Source organism: Stenella coeruleoalba, assembly GCF_951394435.1.
Source record: "Stenella coeruleoalba genome assembly, chromosome: 13".
NCBI classification, from domain to species: domain Eukaryota; kingdom Metazoa; phylum Chordata; class Mammalia; order Artiodactyla; family Delphinidae; genus Stenella; species Stenella coeruleoalba.
This window is the reverse complement of record NC_137159.1, coordinates 81,640,146-81,656,229: the sequence shown is the minus strand read 5'-3', so window position 1 is coordinate 81,656,229 and position 16,084 is coordinate 81,640,146. Positions and strand designations below refer to the sequence as shown.

The 16,084-nt window shown below is 52.6% G+C and overlaps 1 protein-coding gene across 5 annotated transcripts in view; it reads left to right on the top strand.

Moving 5' to 3' along the window:
- Window positions 1-1,435: 1,435 nt before the first annotated feature.
- LPIN1 (lipin 1) overlaps window positions 1,436-16,084 on the top strand; it is a 69,470-nt gene continuing 54,821 nt past the window's right edge. For 3 of the 5 annotated variants that reach the window (XM_079941478.1, XM_079941477.1, XM_079941475.1), the window contains exon 1: window positions 1,546-1,646. The gene's annotated coding sequence lies outside the window, so the exon portion shown is untranslated. Of the gene's footprint in view, window positions 1,647-16,084 lie in introns of all 5 variants that reach the window. The other 2 variants (XM_079941479.1, XM_079941476.1) reach the window with 1 other exon arrangement.

The following is a 16,084-nucleotide window of genomic DNA, read 5'->3' as shown; positions in this document are numbered from 1 at the left end:
GATTCTTGAGGCCTCGAGCAAGGGAGTGCCTGTGCTGAAGGCCTCCAGCCAAACCCCGGCCTTGCATCCTACTGAGATTCCCTCCCTCCCTAGGAGACCAAGTCAGGCACCAGAGATAAAGTATAGCCCTCTGGGGGAAATTCATTGTTCTTTCTCTGGTATCCTTTCTGCCCTGGGCATTTCCCGAACTAACCACTGTTGTCAATGTCAGGAGATGAGTCAATTGCACACCCATGTATTGTTTCATGAGACTCAGGTGAAGAGGGGCAAGAGGTCACCCTCCTGTCTCCCCTCCCCCTTGCAGAGCCCTTTCAATTGTGTAGGTAGTTAATCTGGAAAACTTCAGAATTCCCAGGATTGTTATTGTCACTGGATAGAAGGATGGAGATTTCCAGCTGGAATAGGGCGGCTTAGATCATTCTCGTCCCTTTTCTATGTAGAGAAGAGTTCTGACAATCGAGGAGTTGTAATTGTTTAGCCTTACACATCATCAGCCTTCTCTAGGTGTCCCTCCTAGGAGGAAGGTCAGCAGCCTGCAGGGTCTTGAGGCTGGGCAAGCCGGGCAGTCTCTGTATCACAGCTGGGCTAAGCACTGAACAGATCCTGGGAATCACCACTCCTTAATGTATACGGTTCTAGAACTTCAAAATCTTTCAAGTTAGCAAAGTCCATGTATTTCACGTGATGGCCATTTCCATCCTCAAAGTGGATCTGTCTCCGATTTTCCAGATAGTGAAACCGAGTCTGAGTCTTTTTAGGATCGAGGGTGCTCGCATCGCTTTGCCCTGGCATCACTCCTCCCTCCTTCCTCCTCCAGAGGCTGCAGCAAGTTTACGCATCCCGGTGGTTTCCTTCTCCTCTTCCGAGTTGGGCTGAAAGCGGCAGGTCCAGGGATTGGCCCAGGGGATCACCTCAGCTGTCCTGGCTGAGTCACAGCTGGGTGACTGCTGGTTGCAGACCGCACAGCAAGGGCCCTCCCAGGGGGACTCCAGCCAGGGCAGGATCAGCAGGGCAAAGGGCTTTCGTGAATCCAGCTCAGTTTATACTGAAACGTGATCTAGTGTCTTCTCATTGCTTGTTGGAAACAAATTCTCCCTGCAGAGTCTGGACTTGTTTAGATGCAGTGGAAATAATGGGGATAGCAGAGAAAGATAGCAGATGACCCTAAACTTCTACCTAGAGCCAGCCGGCTTCTTCAACGAGCACCAGAAGCCTTCCCCTTCCCGACATGTCTGGGTTGGCTGGAAAAAATCCCAGTCTTAGAGTGGCCAGAAGTGCACTCGTATTTCCTTCCGAGCCCGCATCTTCCGTCTTCCTTCTGCATCTCAGTAACGAGCACTAAGGCAGGCGAGGAAGGAGGGGGCGGGCTGCCCCGGCACTTCCTGCGAGGGAGGCTCTGCCGCCTGGGGCCGGGCGGGCCCTGAAAGCAGCCGAGAGGCTCGAGTCTCGTGAGGCCCCTTGCGCCGCCCCGCTCGCCCCGCCCCCGGGGGCCGGGCCGCGCAGACCAGGAGCGCGAGGCGGGCTGGGTGTTTGCATACAAAGGCGGCCAAGCGTGCGGCGCCGCAAGGTGAGTACCAGCCTCCCCGCCGCCAGCCTGCCGTGTCGAGCCTCCGTGGAGCGCCGGCCAAACCCCGGCCGCCGCCGAGGTAGGGGGCCACAGCCTCTGCGGGGCCAGGCTGGGCAGGGCGGGGCACCGCCCAGGGGCGGGGGGCGCGGTCGGGCCGCTGCCGGCCGGGGGATGCGGGACGACGTGGTGCCCGGGGACCACACTCTGTCCCCGCGGCCCTTTCGGGGCAAGTGTTTCAGGGAGGGAGGCGGAGAACAGGCCCAGGGACCCGGCGGCCTCGTGAGCTTCCCTCGGGCCTTCTCCCAAAGGGCTGACCTTGATCGGCGTGGCGAACTCGAGGGGTGGCCGCGGGACTCCGTCCTGGCAGGACGTGTGGGTAGTACTTGGGCGGCAAGCAGCCCTTGCTTAGCGCCGGGGACTTTTATGAAACTGGTCGGGGAGGTGGGGGTGGGTTATTTGGGATTCCTGCTTTGCTGTTGAGGAAACAGGCTCGGGGAGGTTGACTTACGTGCCCAAGGTCACACAGCTGCGGGGCGGCAGGCTGAGCCCGGGTTGGAATCCTGGTTCTCGGATTACATACAGTCTGGTCCCTCCACTGCCAGCTTCTGTGCACCTTTCCTGCAGCCTGCTGGGTGCTAGGCCTTCCATCAGATGCCCCTGCGAATAATTTTATTTTGGGGAAGGTGGGGAAAATGTAGGATGAAAAGTAGTGTTTTGGAAATACCTTGAAGAGCCGCGGAGCAGGGGTGTGTATAGATGCCCGGCTGGTCATTTGCGTGCAGGGTAGTGGCTGGAGAACGCAGATGTCAACCCGGTTTTGACCAACAAACAGGAACTTGACTAAAACAACTGGCCGTGTTAATTCAGAGAATTTTTAGAGCCCAGTAGTTTGGAGGAGTTTTTTGGAGACATGAGCTTATCAACTGTTTTTATGGGAGGGGGCGGGTAATGGGGGAGTGCTTGTGAAATTTACTGTTTGTCCCTGTTCTATAATTCGGGTCTTATGAGTTAGTAAGCAATTGCGGAAAGTACAGCAACTGAGAAGTAAACACACACATACGCGTCTTCCCCCCCCGAAATGGTGAACATCTAAGAGTTTGTCTTCCGGTTCTGTGTTTTGATAATGCTTCGTTCACATCTGCCGACATCTGTTTTATTATCGAGTGTTTTGTGTGTGGGTGTGTGGTTGGAGCTTTTATGCTTGTTTGTGTGGAGGGCCGTGTGGTGTGGAGCCAGGCCTGGACAGAGCCCTGGACCTGAACTTAGTGGGCCTGGAGGCCTGGGCTCTCGTCTGGGTTCTGCGTTAGCTTGGCAGTGGGGCCCTGCCCAGGTGCCTTCACCATCCCGGGTCTCAGTTGCCCCAAATCTCAGCACTCTGGGAAAGAATGGCTGCAGAGGGCAAACCTGCTGAGTCTTGTTGCAAGGGAGAGAACTTGGGCACTCGGGTGGGGCACTGACGGATCTCCTGGTCTTGAGGGGACCTCGGAGAGGCTGGGAAGTCTGCCCTGGGAGAGGGCAGTGTGGCCAGCCCGGCCAGAAGGAAGTCTGTAAGCCTGCCCCCCACCCAGTCAGCTGTGTTCAGGGCCCTGGACCAGAGGGCGGGGTGGAGGGCAGGAGATGGAGAGAGATTTCAAAGGAAGGCCTGAGGCCTGTGGCGCGCACAGGCTGGTGCAAAGAACTTGGCTTTGTAGTTTTACCCACTTGTAACTTGGGCCAAAGACACATGCTCTCGAGTGTCTCTTGAGTGTTTCTTCTCCTAGGCAATGAAGAGAGACTCACACCCATTTGCAAGTTATGGTAAACGTGTTCACTGAGATACACAAGAGCCCCTGGGAAAGAATGCGGGGTCCCTGTGGTCACTGTTATTTTAAGGGAGGAACGCAGGGTGCCAGTGAGGAGGGCTAATTGTGGAGTTGGGACAGTCCTGCCTGACTCTGGCCTCTGGGCTGTGAATCAGCGCTGTGGGTCCCCCCTCACGCTGCGAGTTGGCCTCTGCTGGGTCCTTTCTCTTCTGGGTTCAAGGTCTAAAAGGTACCCAAATGTGATGAATTGATTTGGGCAGGGGTGCCGATGGGCATGGATGACACTGCAGGCAGCTCATTCCAGGGAAGGCCTGTTGACGGGAATGGCCTTTGGAGAATTTTGAAAAAGACCTAGGAGACGGTGGTCCCGTTGGGACACTGAGGCTGGTGGTTTGACCTGTTTGCACTTCAACTTCCTCAGCGTGACCGAGCCATGAGAACCGGGGGCTGTTGAGGTGACAAGGAACGTGCGAGGCCGCGACATCCGGTCAGCGTTGGGGCGAGTGCCCTGGGGAGGGCGGGCGAAGTCCCACTTCTTAGGTTTCACTGAACCCTGGCCGGGTTTATTACGCCCGGAGCCCACTCACTTAGAATCGGAGTGGGAGTTGTGAAAAGAAGTCGAGCAAAGTCCGAGCAAAGCCCATCAGCGGGAGCTTTCTAAGCTGTGAGCAGAGGGTCTAGAAAGAGCAGGGGCCTGACACCTGCTTTCATTCCCGGCAGCAGGTCCAGCTCGGGGGATGCAATGTGCCGGGCTCAGGAGACCCTCCTGACAGTGGGGGGGGGGGGGGCTGTCAGGGAGACTGTGGCGTGTCCCCCTGTCCTGTGTCCTCCACACTTGCCTGTGTGCCCCTTCTCCTTCCTCTTCCCGTGTCTCCCCCCTGACCCCGCCCCACCTTTTATTTAAGCAACAAGAAGTGAATACTGGCCCAGGCCAGTATTCTTCACAGTGCCGCCTGTCACCCTCTGGTCCTAAAATCAGTTTAGTAGGCCCATGGGCATTTTAGAAAAGGTGAAATAGAATAGAAGAGAAAATCCCAGACCCGGACATACTAATCTTAGGTGAGGTATTGTTTTGTGAAACTTGTTTAGCTGAGATGGCGTGTGTGTGTGCCCGTGTGCCCCCGCGTGCGAACTCTGGTGGAGGGAAGCGGGGTGTGTGAGACCCAGTGCCTGGTGTGCGGGGAGGGGCCCGCGTGTGTCAGGTGTTGGGCGAAGGGGCAGGGCTCTGTCTGGAGAGGATGCTTTTCCGCGCCGGTGATGGAAACCACATCTCTCAACACGCTGAGCAGGTTTGGGATTCTTGGAACAACCGTTTTTCCTGCTGCTGAATGCTGGGCTTTCGAGTAAAGAGCTACAGGTTGTTAGAGCAGAGTCATGGCTCTGCATCGACTGCCTGCCGACCACAGACCCTGCATTCGAGACACCCTGTGTGCCCAGTGCTCCTGGGACACCATCAGCACGCTTCTACCACGTGCCTCCTTCCCGGAAGGCCCGTTATCTCCTTGGACACATGTCTTCTCTCTTTTTGGTGAAATCTTCCTCTGCATTGATTGGTCTCTCTAGGCATCCACCTTTGGTTTACAGAAGATAGAGGCAGCGAGGGTCGTGGGATAACCGGGCACCCACAAGGCAGCTCCCCGCTTTGGCCAGAGAATTTCCTGCCGGTGAACTCTGCATCGCTCCAGCCTGTGGCCCGGTCTTCGGGGTGCCTTTGGGCTCAGATTTTTGGATAAATTGGAAATGTATTCCCAGCCTATTGGAATCTAACCATACCCTTCTGATATTTCTGTATTAATTTCAACCAGTAGTATTCTTTGGCCCTGTCTTTTTGGGAGGGTGCGATCTAAATAGTTGACGTATGCAAAGCGCTGTCAGGCTGCAGCCTTAACTCACAGTCCGGCCTTTGGTGCCGTGTGTGACCAGAGGGTTAGCACCTGGCTTTCGTTTGGCCGTGCACTTGGAAAAGAACTCCACGTTTACCCATCCTATGAGGTGGGTGCTGTTAGGGTCGTCTGTTTTATAGATATGAGACTGGGCGGCCGAGGGGTCGGTCAGTCGTTCATGGTCATGGCTTAGCAGGTGGTGGAGCTGGGAGGTGAAGGCCGGCTGTCTGCCTCTGCGGACTAAGCTTTTACCCCTGAGCTGTAGGCAGCACTCTTGAGCGTCTGGGTGATATTTGGGTGGAGGGAGCAGGGTTCACGCAGAAGTCACAGAAGCAGGGCTTTCTTTTTGGCCAAGACACAGACCTGGACAGAGGGCCCTTGCTGGGGTGGAAAGAGAGGCTGCAAGCCCTGTGCTCCATTCGTGAGTTGCGGGGTCAAGAGCTGGGGGATCGGGGTCTAAACCTGGGCCTGTTTTTCCAGCACATTGGCCACCGGGGTAGTTCAGCTGCCTCCACCCTCCACCACCCAGGCCTTTTGTGCTCCTTGGCAAGGACCTGAGAACACTCATCACACGGGATTGTAAGATCGGAGCATTGCACAATCCCAGCGCTGGAGGAGCGGTCACCCATCTGACCCTTCCGACCGAAGCAGGACCACCCCGCATCGCCCCCGCCTGTCCAGCAGTTTCAGTGCTGGGGAGACCCTGACACCGAGCAGACCAGAGTTTGCCATCCCTCCCCCAGTTCTCTGAGGTCATTAAAAATTAACGTTAAAGCAGTACATGCGCATGTAGAAAACAAAACCCAGGAACCAACGCCTTGGAAATATTTGTGATGAAAAGTGAAGGTCTCCTCCCCTTCCCCAGGCCTGTTCCCTAGGGTGAGCCTGTGAACCTTTTTGGTATGTACATCAGTCCATAATTTTTTTGTGCATATGAGAATATGTATAAATGTAATTCTTAGAAATGGGTTCATATTATAAATATTTTTGTACTTTTTTCACACAGTATATATACCTTTTCATGTTAGTATTTGGAGAACTACCTCTCCCTCTCTTTTTTTTTTTTTTAATATTCTTTTCATTTCTTTTAATTTTATTTATTTATTTATTTATTTGCGGTACGCAGGCCTCTCACTGCCGTGGCCTCTCCCACCGCGGAGCACAGGCTCCGGATGCGCAGGCCCAGCGGCCATGGCTCATGGGCCCAGCCGCTCCGGGGCATGTGGGATCTTCCCGGACCAGGGCACGAACCCATGTCCCCTGCATCGGCAGGCGGACCCTCAACCACTGCGCCACCAGGGAAGCCCCCCTCTCTTTTTTTTTTTTTTAACAGCCTCATAATATTCAATTATATGGTGTGGGTGGTCCCTAATTTACTTAACTGAAGTCCTGTAGATATTTGCTTCTAATTTTCCTTATTGTAATCAGTGCCCTGATTACTGTTTTGTACATAGCAGAAGAATTGCTGGAGTTTGCTGGTGTGTGGAAAAAATGACAGCTATTGCCACAATGCTTACCCCGTTTATTACCCCTCCGGCAGGGAGTGGTGAGTGTTCGTTTTCTCCTGTTCTCACCAACCCCTCAGGTTTTTACAAAATGCTTTGATTTTGGACCACCTGAAAGGCCTCCTTTGATTTGCATATCTTAAATTATGACTAGGATTGAGTATCTTCTCATACATCTTTGACCAAATGGACTTCTTTCTCTGTGAACTCTCTCTCTCTCTTTTGCTCATTTTTCTTTTGGGTTGGTCTGAGGCCATCTTAAATTGACATTAATATTTTAGAGGTGGATGGTATTAGCAGAGCCGCGGGGTTACGAGAGCGATGGCTGGGGTATTGAATTTTGGCAGAAGTTCCAAGAAAGCAGTGTTTCTTGGCAATCTGTGAACCCTGGAGAAGGATTCTGCCGATTTTGGATGAAATGCTGATTCTTCTGGTGTCACAATGAGGAGAGAAGTCATGAGACCTCCCTTCCCTCATCTTGACAAGTGTTCGCAGCGCTGCCCCCTGGACCCATACGAGACTGCGGCAGCTGGCGCGTTTGTGCATCTGCTGTGTGCCCAGAGTGTGGGGCTCCTCCCCTGTGGGCGGCCTTCAAGGAGGAGAAAGTCTCCTCGGCCTTCCCTTCCCTCTCTGTCTTTGCTGAGTGTCTGGAGTTATTCTGGATGCCCGCTTTCCTGACTGCCTTTGCAGAGTGGCAGCCCCCTGCATCCTGGGCACACTCACGCCCCACGCCTCCTGCCGTGTACCCTGCGTCCTGCAGGATGGCCTGCAGCTGGCTCGCACTTCCTCTGGGCCTGGAGCTGAGCTGTGGTGGGCAGGACCTGCTTAATTCAGAGAGGGCTTTGGCGCGGGGACCCCAGGGTGGGCTGGTTTTGCTGCTTCATCACTTTTGTCAGGAAGTATTGATATTAGTGTGACCTGCAAGCTTTTCAAAAGCATTGCAGGTTTTTCTGGTGAATTTTTCTTACTTTGGACCAGAGCGCCTCCTGAAGAACGCTGGCGTGCCAGTAAAGTCCCCGCATCCCCAGGGGTACTGACGGACACAGAAGTTTGCTCCCTTGCGTACGAAGTTTCTCTTAGTGCTCCGTTCAAGATGGTCGGACATGGGCTTCCCTGGTGGCGCAGTGGTTGAGAGTCCGCCTGCCGATGCAGGGGACACGGGTTTGTGCCCCGGTCCAGGAGGATCCCACATGCCGCGGAGCGGCTGGGCCCGTGAGCCATGGCCGCTGAGCCTGCGCGTCCAGAGCCTGTGCTCCTCAAGGGGAGAGGCCACAACCGTGAGAGGCCCGCGAACCGCCAAAAAAAAAAAAAAGATGGTCGGACTAACACATGGGGCAGCTGCTGCCAGACTCACCTGGTCCAGACTGGCCGGGGGAAGGGACCTGCCCCAGCGTGTGCTGTCAGCGCGGCAGGGGTGGGCGTGAAGCCCAGGCACCCGGACTTCCAGTCTGGTGTTGTTTACCCTGCGTCACGCTGCACCTAAGTCATACTTCCTCGTTGGTCTATATAATTTATCACACTTGCCAACTGATAAATATCAGTACGCAGTGCTCTGAAGAAAGACTTCCTCTTTGCCGTTGCTGTAAATAGCACGAGGAAGATACGCTGTTTATAAACCAATTTCATTTCCATGTAAGTCTTACTAGTCATAATATCATTTTTGGAATTTCTTAGAAATTGCCTTTTTTTAATGCTTTGTGTGAAAACCAGCGTTTGCCTCGTAACCTCCCAGGTGAATGTGATCTTGGCCAGTTCCGGAGCAGCACGATGTTTCTGTTGTTACTCAGAGCTGATCAGACCTCACATTTGGACCCCAGACGTGGAGACAGAGTCTGGAACGTGCTCAGCGGAGATCAGCCAGGGGTGATGGGTGGAGGCCCCCCACCCATCCCTGTGTGGCCCGGCTAGATTGCCGGGGCACAAGGGGCAGTCACACAGCCATCCTCAGATGAAGAGAGAGACGTGCCGGGGCTTCAGGGAGCTGTGGGGAGAACCCCAGAGAGGCAGCCTCTGTCGTGTCCTCGAGGAAGAATGGTCCTAGCTAATAAAAGCCAAATGGCTTAAATATGCCCATGGTAGATGCTCACTCTCCCAGAGCAAATTCTTCAGCGTCCAGAAAGGTTATAGATGGACGTCCACGTTCAGTTGTTCAGTAACTGAGCCAGCTAAGATGTAAGACTTCCAGCTTCTCAGGACAGGAATTAGCCTTGGCCGGTGCCAAGCCCCGTGCTGGGCACAGGTGAGCTTTTGTGTCATCTGCTGGGTGCAGGGGGAGTGGACGTGTGTGGGAAGGGGTGGGATTGGCTAGTTACTCACCAGTCCTCAGAGGTGACTTTCAGATGCTTGAGGTAGATCAGGATAAAAAGGAGGAGGGGAAGGTTTTATCCATGGGCATTTAATTTAGATTTTAATGGTAAAATCTCTTTGCCCTTTTTCTTCGTTAACTCAAAAGTAATGAGACCCTTTCCAGAGCTGCAAGGTCCCTGGGGCATGGCCCTGATTATTAGCTGGTGGCAGGGCTCGGCCGAGCCTGTGTGCCTGCCCTGAGCACCTTCTGCTCACCTGCGTGTGCCACCTGGACATGTCAGAGGATGAGGCTGGTCTGCCGCTCCTGGACCAACCGGCAAGCACAGACATACCCCTGGAGCAAGCAGACCAATTTCCAAGCCAGCAGATACAGCTCTTAAAACGTACCGCGGTGGATAACTTTGCCTTCACCGTTGGAGAAGTGAATATATTTTTAAATGCTGTGCGTTATATTTACCTTTCCGCAGGTGTAATTTAAAGTCTGCGCGCGCTGCCCCATAGGTAGGTCGGACCATCAAGTCATACGGGAGGCTGGCAGGATTGTCATAGCGTTGGATATGGACTGAACCTGGGTTGGATGTACTTCCACCCCTTACCCTGCCCAGGTTATACATAGACTCTGCAAACTGGGAAAATTATATCCCCTGCATCATGATGATAACTAAGCAAACAACTTAAACTCTTGATGATTATCCCATCTGGACAGTGGACCAGCCTTAATGGTATGTGAACACGGACAGCAGGTTTAAAGGTTTGTGTCACGCCGGTTTGCTGCGTTATTGTCTTCGCCTAGCGCTGCCGGTAAGTATCCACTCAGTGGATATCGAGAAGTCCCTCAGATGCGCTCCTTTGACCAGAGTAGCTGGCAGGCCGGCCCGCTGGCCCCGGAGAGCAGCAGCTGGTTGGGTTTCTGGGGGTGTGATCCTGCTGCCGATCACAGGAGCACAGAGTCAGAGGCCTCGTCCTGCGTGATGTTGGGTTGGTTTTCCAACCAGGACACTCCCTGTATGTGCCTTAAACCCAGAGTCCACAGGAGTCCCTTAGGCACCTGCTGTGAGGGGAGAGGTGACAGAGCACACGGCTGTGTGCACAGGTGGGGGATTCCCGGCAGGCTCGCTCCAGGAAGCCATGAGTCATCCTGAGGACAGAAGTGCCGAAGATGTCTTCGGATCCCAGACTGCATGAAGGAGGGTGTCTGACCTTTTAGACCCTGAGGACTGTGGGGGAAGGTTTTGGATTGACCTTCTGCAGCCCCGAGGAGGGGTAGCTGAGGAAGGTGTGAACGCCTGTGAGAATGTCGCACCCAGAACCCACGACTGAGTCCCACTTATCGAGTCATTTGCTCAGGGAAGAAATGGCAGACGTTCGGCCTGTGCTTTCCAAGGGCAAAGACCTTTTCAAAGTCACCGTCTTGTACCTCGCTCTTGGTGACAGCGGCGAGGCCTCATCAGAGAGGCCGTGTGAAGACCCGGCCGCCGTGCACACAGCTCACAAGTGCCAGAGGAAGGCGAGCACATCCAGGCCTTCGGAGCCCCATTGACTAAACACACATGCGCACCTGAAAGCGGAGAGCTATGTTTATCTGTGACCTTGTTGAGGACTAGCAGCCTGGGTGCTCCAGAGAGGTAAGAGGGGAGCCAGCGGATAGAGGAATTTTTTGCTGAAAACAAAAAATTTAGTTGAACATCAAAAGATTACTGCTGGGCTTCCCTGGTGGCGCAGTGGTTGAGAGTCCGCCTGCCGATGCAGGGGACGTGGGTTCGTGCCCCGGTCCGGGAGGATCCCACATGCCGCGGAGCGGCTGGGCCCGTGAGCCATGGCCGCTGAGCCTGCGCGTCCGGAGCCTGTGCTCCGCAACGGGAGAGGCCACAACAGTGAGAGGCCCGCGTACCGCAAAAAAAAAAAAAAAGAAAAAAAAATTACTGCTAATGACAGAACCCCAGACATCTCAAGTTAGAGATTTGGGAAGATGCCAGAATCTGGGCTCATTGAAACGAATTCTTTGAAATAGATTTTAATTGTCTAGGGCGGGTATCCTGTTTTTCTCCATCCTGAGTTGCTTCAGGGTGCACCGTTGGGGTGGCTGCAGTGGCGGGTGGCTTGATGGTGCGGCGACATTCATTGTTTACCAGAATGGCAGGCAGCATTTATTTTTTTGTCCTCTCCCCCAATTTTATGCAGTTTCTGTTTTTCCTACTTATCCTTTATCTTTCATGGCCTGTTTGTTGTCAAGAAACGTGTTATGAGCTTGTTGCCTAAACTGCGTTTGTAGTGAATTTAGTTGGGGGCATTGTCTTCATGAGTTTTATGTTCCTGGGAGAGAACAACTCCCGTTTTCTTAAGTTCTTCTAATTGTTGAATTTTAGCACTGTTCCCCTCATACCCAGACTTGCTAAGCTACTTTGAGGCGGTGTGTGCACATCTGGAATTTTTTATGATGGGACAAAAAAAATTCCCAAACAAATCCCTCTCCCCTACATCCCCGCTCTATCCCTCCCCTGGCCAAAAAACAAAAAACAAAAAAAAAAACCCCAATAACCCTAAAACAAAAAAACAACTCCAAACCCCTGGTTTCTTGCTTGGGATGAAAACTTGCTTTTATGATGTTGTTATGACCAGGTCACAGAATCGTCAGCTTAGAGCCCCATTTTTGAATTTCCTTTACAACCTCTTTGTTGGATCGTGCCTGAGATTCTTTGAATACTCCCACTGATGCTGAGCTCACTCCCTCTAACGAGTCAGTTCTCGTAGAACTGACTGTTCTAGATTGTGCTTTCCACCCTGGCTCTGGGATGGCCTCTCTCTGATTCCAACTTTAATTACAATCTCTGATCACTGGGGTAGCGCTGGATACCCTGGAAACGTGTGCCGAACGTTACCGACCTTTAGAACTAGATGACTGCCATCTGTTCCGCTAAAGCCACACGACGGGTCTTTCTTTAACTGGGCCTCACCCATTGATACCAGTTCTGTCCAGCAAGAACGGGAGGCAACGCTACGCACAGCAGGACAGGGAGGGCCAGGGGTTCAACCTGGGCTCCTGTCCACACTGCCCCTTACTGGCTGTGTTGCCCTGAACACCACGCAAGCCTGGTGCCCCAGTTCCTTGTCGGAAATGGAGTGATGATGTCGGTCCTGAGTACTCAACCTAGGCAAAGGAGTTTCATAGATTTGCATCAGATGAGCTGCCCTGGGCAAAGGAGTTTCTTGTGTCGTGAAGTGCTGAGCAAATGTCGTGTGGAGGCTTGCGTGGCCTTTCACCTGGGATTCGGGAAAAGGTGATTATTAGTGGTTAGTGGCCTGCGGAGGATTTGTGGCACCCACGGGGTGGGCGTTAGGTCTGATGGCTTTGGAGTATTCCTTGTTCTCCAGAGTCAGTAGGCACCCGTCGTGGTTTTCCAAGCCCATTTAAATCTTTCTCCAAACCATCATTTTATCTTCTTGTCTCCACTTATTCTCCCTGGAGTTCCTGGTTGTTGCGTCAGGTAAGAAGCACGTGTGTTCAGACTGCACCTGCAGCTCCCCGGAGAGCCTCACGGAAACAAGAATCGGTCTGGGGGCGGGGGGGGGGGGCTGGGTTGACCGACAAAAAGTTAACATCATACGGCAGTAGAATTTGTTTTCTCAGAGAGCCTGAAATTCTGTTTCATTCTGTATGTCCTTTCAGAGATGATCCACAGGTTAGCCTTTGCTGAAATTCTAGTAGAGTTGGGGAATTTGTTTTCAGTAGTTCTCTTTCATTAGCTTCTGGTACGTTTCCTCTTTTCTCTTTATGTGATGACCTGTCTGCTCGTTCCTCATTAAAGCACTAGAATATTGTGCCCACCCGTGTGGCCATGTCTGCCCTGGGGGCCCCCTCTGTGACATAGCTTCGCATCCCCCTGCCTGCCACCGCCCCAGTCCTGTTGTGCCACGATGGTCACCAGGGAGAAATAGGCTTCTCCTGCACTCTGGTCCGTCACTCTGGGACGTGCGTTTGTTTCAAAGTGATAAGAGTAGGACCGGGGCAGCTTTGATTGTGCGTCCTCTGTTTCCATCGAACCAATGCAAAAGCGTTCCCAACCAATGAAGCATTTTCACTTTTTGGAAGACAGTCACCATATAGATTTAATTCAATCACGTCATTCCACACGTACCTATCTTAATAGACAAATACAAGAGATTAGGCTCCTGGCAAATGCTGAAGAATGTAGTCAAAGGTAGCCTGGGAAGTTAAAGGAAACGTGGTCGTGTGTGGCCGCAACATTTCCTGGGTGCCCAGAGATGAGCAGGCCCCCTCCCCGTCCTCAAGGGGGGCAGACAGCTTGCTGGATGGGGTCTCTCCAGCAGCTTGACAAATGACAGCCTGCGTTTATCAAGCAACTTTCCAGGATGGGAGGGGTTGGTGTTAACTGAACAGGAGGGCCAGTGGAAGGTTCAGTTTGCAAAACGATGAGTGATTTTGGGCGCGTAGATGAACAAGGTATCCTGATATGCAGATGAGGACGTTGGAGACGCGATGGGAAATACAGGTTAAGGGGTGATTGTAGAACTCTTGCGGGACTTAAAGAGATGAAGGTAGAAGGAAATGATGAAGGTGAGGAAGGTTTAACAAACATGGGGATTCTGAGAATTGTGTTTATTGAGACAGTTTTGCACTCTTTTTGACCTTTGCTAAGGTGAGGTTTCTCAGCCCCGTGCCCTGATCCACCAGCCTTCCTGGAGAGGAGTAGCTCCGACTTGGGTGTCGCCTGTCGTAGCATCACTGTGTCACGGCCGGGAAGCACAGCCACAGTATGAAAATGGAGACACTGTTATTTCCTAGATAACATGCCTTCGATAATAGTCTCCTTGACAGACCCGGGAAGGGAATTAAAATCACTTTTATCCACTTGCATAATAAATGAGTGGGGATGATTCCTGAATTGACGATTAAAGGGACTGGCCTAAAATAATTCAAAGCCCCGTATTTAGGTTCTTTTTTTTTAAAATTAATTAATTTATTTTTGGCTGCGTTGGGTCTTTGTTGCTGCGCAGGGGCTTTCTCTAGTTACGGCGAGCGGAGGCTGCTCTTCGTTGCGGTGCGCGGGCTTCTCATTGCGGTGGCTTCTCTTGTTGCGGAGCACGGGCTCTAGGCGCACGGGCTTCAGTAGTTGTGGCTCGCGGGCTCTAGAGCGCAGGCTCAGCAGTAGTGGCACACGAGCTTAGTTGCTCCGCGGCCTGTGGGATCTTCCTGGACCAGGACTCAAACCCGTGTCCCCTGCATTGGCAGGTGGATTCTTAACCACTGCGCCACCAGGGAAGTCCCTAGTTTTAATAATTGATGCTCTTCAAGCTGAAGACGCTGTTGATTATGAATGTTGTAGATAGAATCCCCAGTGGGAATATGCTTTTGGAGTTTTGTGCTCCATGGTGTATTATCTATTTGGGTCTAACACCACTACTGCAGTGGTTTCTAACTTAGGGAAGAGTATCCAGAAAGACGCTGTTCCAACGGCATGGAAGAATCTTAGAAAATTAGTAGTATTCCAGGAGGTCAAGCTGGAAGATGTCATGTTGAGAAAAATATATTTACCTGTTTCCTAACCTCAGAGTTAAGCACAGCTTAGAGAGCCCCAGTCTGGCCAGAGGGTTTTTTTTGGAGGTTTGGTTCAGCTTTCCTTGAAAAACTTTGGAACGAGGGCTGTGGAATCCCGTTTCACGTGGTCAGTGAAGCCTCGTCAGGCGAAGCAGGCGTTTCCTGCCAAATCCTGAGATTAAAAGCAAGAGATTGAAAAGTAACTTGGAACGGGGTGAGTGGAGAGCAGGTGTCTCAACGCCGTTCAGCGGAAGTTGCAGCGTCTGTTTTGTGCACATCTTTGGCTTCTCTTGAGGTCCTGAGGCACTTTCTTCTTCGGGGCAAACGTTCCCCTCAACGCCTGCGGGTGTGTCTCCGCGGACACCGTGGCGGGAGGGAGGTGAAGGGCGGCAGGGAGGGGGACTCGGGCTGGCCTGGCTTCTTCACTGACATCAACTTAGCTTCTTCCTTGAGCCTTTTACTTCAAACAGAACTGACGGAAGTGAAACTTGGGAACCGGCGCCCAGCTGGTTTATTCTTGTATTCGGTACCTATTCGCCAGCACGTATTTACAAGAGACCCTGGACGAAGGGAAGGTCAAGGAGAGTGTGGTTGCCTTCACGCCCCTAGGCCAGGCAGGCACTGGAGGTGACGTGGGCCCAAGCTGTCACTCAGAGAAACTTTTTAACCAAATAATGGTTCCTCTTCCTGAAATGAGTTTTGGTTAATGCAGTATTCTCCTTTACCCTCCTTGTAAAAAAATTTAAAAATGGTGGTAAAATGCACGTGACATAGAATTTATTCTTCGAACCACTTTTGAGTGAACAGTTCAGTAGACTTAATGCAATACACGCACGTGGTTGTGCGTTCACACGGTGGACAGTCACCATCTAGCTCCAGAACTTTCTCATCTTGCACAACTGAAGTTCTGTCCCCGTTAGACGTGAACTTCCCCTGCCCTATCCCTACCCCCTGGTAACCACCGTTCTGCCTTCTGTTTCTCTGGGTTTATCTGCTCTAGGTACCTCAGATAAGTAGGAGCATACAGTATTTGTCCTTTTGTAACCGGCTTGTGTCACTTAGCGTCATGCCCTCAAGGCTCATGCGTGTTGTAACGTGCCAGAGTTTCCTTCCTTTTTAAGGCTGAGTAGTATTCCATTGTGTCTGTAATACTGCATTCTGCTTATCCATTTATCCATCTGTGGCCTCTTGGGTTGTTCCCACCTTTTGGCTGTTGGGAGTAATGCTGCTGTGAACACGGGTGTGCAGGTTATCTCTTTGAGACCTAGCTTTCAGTTCTCTCGACTGTATACCCAGAGGTGGCATTGCTAGGTCATGTGGCAGCCCTGTCTTAAGTTTGTTGAGGGGTCACCACGCCGTCGCTGCACCTGGCTGGGCAGCCAGGCGGGTGTGGCTCACGCCAGGGTGGCCGTCAGAGCCCCAGCTGTGAGGAGGGCCAGGGCTCGGCGCCGGCGGGGCTCCCG